Source organism: Miscanthus floridulus, chromosome 1, assembly GCF_019320115.1.
Source record: "Miscanthus floridulus cultivar M001 chromosome 1, ASM1932011v1, whole genome shotgun sequence".
NCBI classification, from domain to species: domain Eukaryota; kingdom Viridiplantae; phylum Streptophyta; class Magnoliopsida; order Poales; family Poaceae; genus Miscanthus; species Miscanthus floridulus.
The window spans coordinates 88,315,536-88,325,001 of NC_089580.1; the positions used below are offsets into that span (position 1 = coordinate 88,315,536).

Here is a 9,466-nt window from a genome sequence, read left to right on the forward strand (position 1 = left end):
AAACGAGCGAATTGCTCGTCCACGACTTGCTTGCGGTTCCTTAAGGGAAACGACAGGCAGCTGGTGTCGATGAAGTCTTTTGGTGCCATCTCCTATTACTTGTTCTTTTTCTTCTTGTGTTGTTGAAGGTTCAGCCTCTTGGCGCTGTTTTGCTTTTCCTACAGAATGGTTAGGATTTGGTGGGTCACGAGTGGACTTACCACCCCTCGTGACCACCGCATTTACCTTTTCACAAGTATTTTTAGGTTGAGCAGGGATTTTTCGTTATTAATCAGAATAGCAGTAGCAATTTTAGCTAGTTTTGATTCTACCATTTTATTAAAATTCATTTGTTTTTTAACAGTAGAAGTTAAACCTTCAATCTAAGAATTTATATTTTCAAGGATTTTGTCATTAGTTGTGAGCTTTTTAGTTAAACTTTCATTTATTTTGGCTTGGCCTAGTACCAAGTCTTTCAAAAAGAGGGTTTATTCGAATTGGAGTTGGAATTGTTGTTTGAATTACCTTGCGGGCGGGACTGGTTGTTCCACCCATTATTGCCTGATGGTTGGTGAAACCCGTTGTTGATGAAGGTAGCTTCTTCATGGGTTTCGAGGCAATCATTCCTCGAATGGCCAATGTTCCCATAGACCTCACACATCATGTGTGAGTCCATGGCCTGGAGGTGCCCATCATGGCGTCTTTATCTTGGGCCTATTCCTCTAGTCTTTTCATCAGAAGATCTATTTTTGTGGAAAGCATGTCCGTATCCTTCCTGGTATGCATTCCTTTTTGTGTTTTCTTTTCCTTCCCCTAGCTTTGATTCGACACCATTTTGTTGATGAGAGTCATGGCTCCATCAATGGTGAGGGAAAGGAAAGCACCTCCAGCAGCAGCGTCGAGGTGGCCCCTAGACATGGGTATTAATCCATCATAAAAAATTTGGAGCACTAATTAGCTTTCAATCCCATGATGTGGGCATGCTTGGATGTAGTCCTACAACCTCTCTCATGCCTCGGGAATGGTTTCCATGGAGCTTTGTTGGAAGTTTGAAATTTGTCCCCTCAGAGCATTGGTTTTGCCTATGGGGAACAACTTGGCAAGGAATGTCATGGAACATTTGTCCCACGTCTTAATAGCTTCCTTTTCCTTGTGGAACCACTGCTTCGCCTTCCCCGAGAGGGAGAAGGGAAACAAGAAGACCTAATGCTCTCAGGTGTGACATCCTTGATAATGATGGTGTCGCACAACTCAAGGAAGTGTTGGAGATGCACATTCGCATCCTCGCTTGGCAAACCATGGAACTGGTTTGCCTATACCATCGTGATGAGGCCAGTATGGAGCTCAAAGTTCCCATCCCTAATGTTAATAGTGGGCCCAACGGGCATGTTGGCAACAGCTGGGGTAGAGTAGTCGCAGAGTGTCTTAGCCATGATTGGAGTAGCGGATGGTGTAGGGGTGACTAGTTCAACTGTCGGAAGAGTAGCAGAAGAAGAAGCGGCATGAGACCGTTTCTTCCTTAGGAGTGCCTCCGGATTTTGAGTGTAGTTGTTTGGCAGGTCGAAACCGGTCATACACTATCCTGTTTTCATCCATAACAGGAGAAAATAAGCAAAGTTAGCCTGCATAAACAATGGCTACCTTACATGCATATTATCATGAACATGTCCTACTAGATTCTTTAATCAATATGCCTTCCCCAGCAATGGTGCCAAAAATGCTTGTTGGCATTTCTTAACATCACTACAAAGAATGGGGTTTGAATCCATTCTTAGCAATGGCACCAGAAATACCGGTTGGCAAGACCGAGCGTCGTTACTAAGTTTTTATCCCTAGTAATGATGCCAGAAGTGCCTTGATAATTTCTTAACAATTTTAGATATTTATCCGCAAGCACACGGAGCTATCATTGTAGCATTTCACCCGAAAGTATTCAGGGTATGGTTATTTATATTTTCCCAAAGGAAGGCATTTGATTAAGAGTCTAGTATGGATATGAACTTGAATAATAATGCTTGCAAGTGCACCAATGTTTATAGTAGGAGTAAAAATTGTGATTTTGAGATAGTGGACACACACTTCGCATTCCTCAAAGGATAAAATAGAAAAGAAAGAATAAAAGAATAATCCTAGGTCGAGCAGGCATTGATCTAGTATAGTCATACAAAGATTAGTTAATGATCATACAAGTTACATAATTAGTATTAGGGCTAAGTGTGAAGCAGGTCGGAAGGCCACCGAGTACTGGTCTGCCAGCAACCTCTTGTGACAATTTAGACTTCTACACCCCAGTCGAACATGGGGGATTACAAGAGATGGCCAGGGCTATCACCACCTGCCGCCTACCCCTCAACCATGGAAAGGGACAATGCATTCACCTGTCTCTCCATACCCAAGCACCACGCTTGCGTATACAAAAACTACCCAAATCCCCCTAGGTCCCCAACCCTATGGATCGACAGGTAAATAACTTGGGCACACCTGATGGCATGATGAACCATCACCTCAACTTAGCTCTAATCCTGATTATATAAGTTATATGAATTGTTAAGCATAAAGTCATGTATGCTACTCTCATGATACACAAACTATAGACTAGTTCTTATATCAAGATTATAACATAACAACTATACTCTAGTTCATAAGCATGACTATAAATGTAATATGAGAGCATAACTTTGGAAGAACTCATATCTCTATTCATACCCAAAGGTCTCTTCTTCCAAGGAGCCAAGCTCTCCAAGGTAGCTTTGCCTTGCTCTAAAACACTACTAAAGGTTAAAGCTACAAACTAGAGAAGGGAGTGAGGCATTGCTCAAGTTTAGTGTGTGTTGTAGAGGGAGGGGTACCCCTCTATTTATACACGGAGCTAGGAGGTGTTGGAGGCTATTCCTAGCACAAGGACCGGCTCCCACTGCCATAGCATGGAGCCATGCCACCACCTATCGAAGGGGTGGCTGACCAGCGCTGGCAGGGGTTGCTCACCCCTAGGGGTCGGCCACCCCTTGACCGTGCCCCCTCGCCATCGCCTTCGCGTGGCAGGCTTTGGGCTAGACCTGGATTGCTTCCCCGTGGTGCTTTGCCCGGTTTGAGTCAAGTTGATGGGCATCTCCCTTGTTCCTTTGCGCAAATTAGCGTCGAAAAGTGCCTTTTGGTGAATTATTCCATGTATTTGTGTTTGTGACCTGCAAAATATTGTTCTACAAATACATGTGGAACTTGGTTAATAGTAAATGTATATGTGTTTGAGATTGCCAATTTCTCCTCTTTTTTGCACCTTAGTTGGCGGTCGTATTTGATCATTAATGACCGCCAAGAGGGTTCCTCGTCGCCCCTTGTGCTCGTGACATTCTCATATGGACATCTTTGTGGTTTCTCCATCATGTTGACACTTGGTCTTAGCACCCTATGGGTAGTGTTCCCGTTCTTGTACTAGAGGGTGCTAAGCGGTGAGAGGTCTTCCCGAGTTTTAGGCTCCCCTTATAGTGAACCCCTAAATTCTTGTGGTTGGGGTTATACCTTTGTCTATGGTCGCCGAAAAGATTATTTAATTTTGATGCGAGGGATCGTTCCCTCGACCTCTTTTTGCATAGTCGCGAGGTTTTTTGTGGTCATGCATTGGCTCGTGGGTCTTCAACCTTTTGTTTCTTCCATGTGACCGAGCCATGATCATGCTTTGGGCTCTGCACTGTGCGTCACCCCGGCCACTTGCTTTGTTGATCTCTCCCGGAGAGGTCATGGACCTCTGTCAGTTTATGAGTCTCTAAAGCTAGCCTTAGGTCGGGGACCTGGGGCGCAGGGAGGAGTCGGTCGGGGCCTGGCCCTGACTTTTTATGGGGTCACGGGGACCCAACTCTAGTCCTCCCTGACATCCTTGCCGACCTCAAGAGGTCGTGTTGCCTTGTTACAGACGGGTTTGGTTTTGCCCCATGCGGGGAGAGGCATGTCCACCGTAACCACGTGGTCGGAGCGGTGCACCTCATCGGGGTCGATGGGTAATCCAAGAAGGACCCGATATCCTCCCCAATCGATGTGGAGTTCGGCTATGCCTCATTGAGAGATGTCCCATAAATTATTGGCCATCAATCCCATTGGTCTCCAACCACCTCCATAGCAGCCAGAGGACAAGATGCCTCCACTAGAGGGGGTCATCCTGGAAGACTTTAAAGCAGACGAATCAAACACAGGAAGAGATGGTCATGTGGCTCCACACCACCGATTAGAGCCACGGGAGCCCATCTCCTCCCTAGTCCTATCCCTTTTGTGGCCTTGAGCCCTTCTATGGGCCAGCTCAAGAGAAGTTTTCCTAAGCACAACACGGGGCGTGGTTGTGGTGGGCCACTCTGCACATGATCCTAAGGGGGTGTTGGCCTCCCTAGTCACGTCGTGGCATAATGGTGCCCACTCATGAGCAGTTGTGCACCATAAAATGTGGGCACGTGAATCGAAAGATAATGAAGATGAAAGGTATGAGGCTTACTCAGGATATGTTACCGTGTTGGCATCCACCACTCAGTCTTTCATCCGCCCGCTCCCCTGTGCTATGAGAAAGCGGTTAGTAAATGCTAGCGGAAACACATGCGTTCAATGTACCTCCTATGACCATTATCGGGTCTTCTATCGCCTGGGAGACTGAACCGCCACGTCTTCCGCCTCTTGATTGCGAGTGCATCTTGGAGTTTGCGCCCATCTTGAACACCAACCACCGTCTTCTCCGTCTTCATCTTTGTGCCATCTATTTAATCTGAGGGAGAGGAGGGTAGCGAGTCTCATCTCCTCTTCTCCCCCAACTTTTGAGTTTCTCTGACATTCAGTTTGAGTGAGAGAATGGCTATTTTCTTTGAGCGCCATGGTTCATGGCCCATCCCGGTGGCTTCACCGGTGCCTAGAGGGATCTTTGGAGTTCAGGCTCTACTACGCCCATGTCGGTGCTCGTCCTCCATGGGCTCAGGACGCTAGGCTCCCCCATGGTTGGCGTGCACATGGTTCTAGCTCTAGGTCTGGGAGCATTCGAGCATCGACTCGGTGGCTCGCCCTCGTTAGCTCATCGCCAAGCGTTCCTCCCCTACTTGACCAAAAGCGGTGTTAGGGTAGTTCCTAGCGAGGCTCCTCTCCCTCATATGTTAGAGGAAGCTCTACAATGTGCTTCTTCCTGAGGCTTCTTTTGATAGTCCTCTGCTACTCACATTGTAGCTCTAAAGGTTAGAGACACCCTGTACCGGTCTATTCACTTCATGAGATGTCCATTGCGAGTGGGAGGGGATCTGACGATCATCGTAACCTTGGGTCCATCTGGTCCTGTAACATGTTAGAATAGATGTCTTTGTCCGTGGCTTAGGAGCCAATGATCATAATACTTAGGACAGAGTTCTAATCGATAAACACATAAGTCCTCGAGGTTTTGATGTATGTGTTGCTTTTTCCTATTTCCCTTTTGTCATCGCCATTGTCAACTATTTGAATGACTTATCTCAATGACCTTGGCATAGAGGGTTTTGCCCGACCTATTCGGTCTCTATGTTGTTGATTCTCATGAATCACTCTGCCCGATTGGTCTCATCGGTCTGTTTTGATGCAAGAAGGAAATAGGAAGAGGGTGTAGGCTTTGATTTTCCCTGGTTCGCCTGCTCAACCAGAGCGGCGCTTTGCTTCCTTTCGTACCTCATCTGCGTGAGTGCCCAACTTTGCCCTAGAGCTGGTCCAGGAAGCTTGGTCTAAAAGGCACCCTGTTGTAGTTGAGAGGTCGGGAAATAGTTTGTTGCTCTACCCTACCATGGGTATGCATGGAAAGGCTCAAAATAGGTCCCTCGTTTGATGACAGATGGCACTTGGGCTCTTCACACATAGTCCACGATTGGTGTATTTGCTTGTCATTTTGCCATTCTTTCATTGACTTACCATTCAAATTCGAATGTGCTTCATCCCCTTAGCCCTATGCTCATGAATGCGTATTTTAACCTAGGGGCTGGCCCATGGGGCTAAAATGTGCACAATCCATTGGAGCAATAAGATGGCGAGGGATGATCGTAGATCTGGCACGATGCAAGAAGAAGGTGAAAGGACAACGCAGGCTCTCTTTTCCTTTCACTCCCTTGGTCTTGAGCGAACAAGTTCCCCATTTTCTCTCAGACTCGTGCACAGGAGCTTGGCCTCGCCTAGGAGCTGGTCCATTGGGTCGGCCAGGGTGACCTGAGTGAGAGGCCAGGACGTAGGTCACTGGCTCGTCACAACATGGGGAGCGATCAGGATACACTCGGAAAGGGTCACTGGGATGGTGACAAAAATGCTACAAAATGGGACATGTATATGCGCCCTCATGTGCGGCCTGCATGAGTAAACCGTGTCCAGCTGCTAGCACGAGTCAAATTGGGTCACTTGAGGACCTAAGCTGCTCTAAGATGAGGTGTACGGGCATGCTATTCTATGGCTCACTCCACGAGTTGGTTGCGGTTCTCTGGAGCTAAGGCGAGCCTACATGTGTATGTGGACATGTTTGGGTAGAGCAGCTAGAGTCAAAGATGACATAACTGACTAATGTTCTAGAAGCTATCATGGGACTGGTTGCCATTGCTTGGGGTATGGCGAGCCCCCGAATGTCTGCTTGTGTTGAAGCCGTCATGACCTTCAGGCCAAGAGCTGATGAGGGCACTTCTTCAGTGCTTGGAACGGTAGTAGCTGATGTGGGTCGAGCTCTCGACTGGCACTGGGTCAACCCTTGCTAGCTTGCCATCCTCAAAGGGCCTACGAGCCCCCAAGGGTGACTTCTTCGAGTTTGGCCTACTGTAGCTTTTGGCCAAGAGGGCCTGTGCGTTGTGGTGTTTGAGCCCACACGGTGCGACGATGTCGTGATCATCACGTTGTTTCCTTTGGGTGCGGTTGCTGCTCTCGATGAGGAGCTAGTGTGACCCATCACTGTGGAAGTGGGTTCTTAGTGAAACATGGTTTGGTCTGCTCATCGTGGCATGTGGTGTGCTTAGGGGGGCTGCTTCCTCGGATGCACGCGCCTTTGAGTGATAGTGGGTACTTCGCTAGGGCATGATGGATGGTTTGTCCATCAACCAGGGCTAGGCTCTGGTTCTAGGCTTGATCCTATGTAGCATGGCGCCAGTTAGCCCCCTCATCACTGATGATGATGCCCCATAATAGCTAATAGTTTTGTCGCTTGTGTGTGCCTTGGCTCGTCATGTTTTGCTAGCGGCAAAGATGCTGTCCGGGGTGTGGCTCTATCGTAGGGTCTGGTTGTCCCACACGGTAAGACTAGACTGGGTAGAAACTAGTAATAGACATTGATCCATTGGTTCGAGCGATTTTGTGGTTCCCTAGAAGGATGTGGCCACTGCGGACCATTCCTCAAGCGAGTTCGCCATGAGCCATGGGCCTTTGGCTTCCTGGGTGGAAGTTTTGGCTATGGCCGGTGGTGAGAGAGGGTGCTAGTCCCCTCATGTAGGTGATCTCTAGGATGCAGCCCCCAAGGAGAGTTCCGAGAGTAGTTCTATCATGGATCATGAGATCCAGACCTCCAGGGCGGAGGTCTGGGCCACAACTAAAGGTGGACGTGGGTGTTGGCCCTTTGGTGTGGTTGACCATGTGGTTTCCTAAAAGGATGTGGCTGGTCGAGGCCATTCCCTCAGTGAGTTCATCATGAGCCATGGTCCTCTAGTTTCCTAGACAAAAGACCTAGGCATGGCTAGTGATGAGTAAGGATACTAGCCCCCTTATGTAATTGAACTCTGGGATGTAGCCCCAAGGGTAGTTCTGAGAGTATGTCCACCATGGATCTAGGGTAGAGGTCTAGGCTGCAACTGAAGGTGGACATGGGGCTGGCCCTTCAATGCTGATGAATTCATAGTTTTCATGGCGGATGTGGCCGTCGTGGGCCATTCCACGGGCGAGTCCACCGACGGTGCGAGGAGCCATCACTTCCTTCTCAACAAACAAGAGTGTGTGACTGTCCTCTACCTAGTATGCCAACTGTCAGTGTTTTGTAAGCTGGACTAGTGAATTTATATGATTGCCATGCTGCTCTAGGAAGACGATGGTAGCATCCAAAAGTCATAAAGATTTATACTAGTTTAGGCCAGAGCCCTATGTCTAGTCTTAGAGATGATCGAGTGTGTGTTCCTTACTTGAAAGCTCTGAAGTTCTTACAATGGGGGTGCAAGAATGGTGAAAGAGGATGGAGAGATGGAGCTATGAGGTAGACTGCCTGGAGGGAAGCTCCAAGAGCCCTGCTATGATGGAGAATGAGTGAAATGGTAGAGGATGTCAATCATATCTAGATGGGTGCCCTGGCTGCCCTTATATAGGGTTTGGGGCCAGGGCGTACACAAGGCAATAGGTTCTCCTGACTGAGGGGTCAAGAGCATGAGGGAGGGCCTAGCTAACTTGGCTTGAAAGCTATGCCATCTTGTGGAGCACGTCCAGGCATGGCTGTCGTCACGGTCTTGTGGCCACGTCGTGGCATGGTGTGGTGTGGTGCTACTATGCCGGCCATGGCGGCATTGTAGGCACGATGGTAGTTTGCTAGCCGTCCTATGTGACATGGTCTCCACCATGGTCTTTGTCAAAGTCTCCGGGTTTCCTTGGGTGTCGTACAAGAGTTGGTGGCCGCCCCTAGGTCATTGATCACCTCGTTGTCTTGAGGAGCAGGGGGCATGATCCCTATCATTGGGATTGTGGTTCCCGCCAGCTTTATCGTGGATCCCATCCCATAGTGGGTAGGATCATACTCTCGTCTCATCGGGCCGTATCTAGCTGGTGGTCATCATACCTATTGTCATCGCTTTGGGCAATATTGTCTTGTTTGTGTGACATGACACAGGGATGGCCTCTGACCGGACCAAGGTTACTGATGTCCCCTTGGTCCTTGCGGGGTCAGTGTGGTTTGCTCATTCTAGTTAGAGCAAGCATGCTTGGCGGCGCTCGACCTCTCCCCATTCCTTCTAACAGTCAGATGGGGGAGAGGTCATGCGCCCTACGAGCACCGCATGGCTAAGGCACAAAGGAGGGGTCGTGGCTAACCCCGGCCTCAGCGTTCGGCCTAGTTCGCTTGGTTTAGCTAGGCTTTGGTCGTTCAGGCTTTCACTAACTGACATGTTGTGGGCCATTGGTCTATCAACTAATCGATGCCTTGAGACACCCCAGGGTTATGACCCCGACACACATCATCTAGATTCTCATCTTCCTCTTGGGAACCATTAGTTTCATTAAATTCTACATCATGAACCTCCTCAAGAGTATGACTAGCTAAATTCCAAACTCTCTAAGCAAGAAACCTTCATCACATTTCTTCTCAAACTTGCTCAATCTTGTTCCTTTCTTTAATATGTAGCATTTGCAACCAAAAACCCAAAAGTATGCAATGTTGGACTTTCTTCCATTCAAGAGCTTATATGGTGTCTTCTCCATCATGGGGTGAAAATAGAGTCGGTTGCTATAGTAGCAAGCCATGTTGATTGCTTCAGCCAAAAATGAATGACTCACATTG

At 48.2% G+C, this 9,466-nt stretch overlaps 1 non-coding gene across 1 annotated transcript; it reads left to right on the forward strand.

The window, feature by feature from the left end:
- Positions 1-943: 943 nt before the first annotated feature.
- Positions 944-1,050, forward strand: LOC136511682 (small nucleolar RNA R71). Its single transcript, XR_010772800.1, has one exon. It is a non-coding gene; the product is annotated as a small nucleolar RNA R71 (small nucleolar RNA).
- Positions 1,051-9,466: the final 8,416 nt, after the last annotated feature.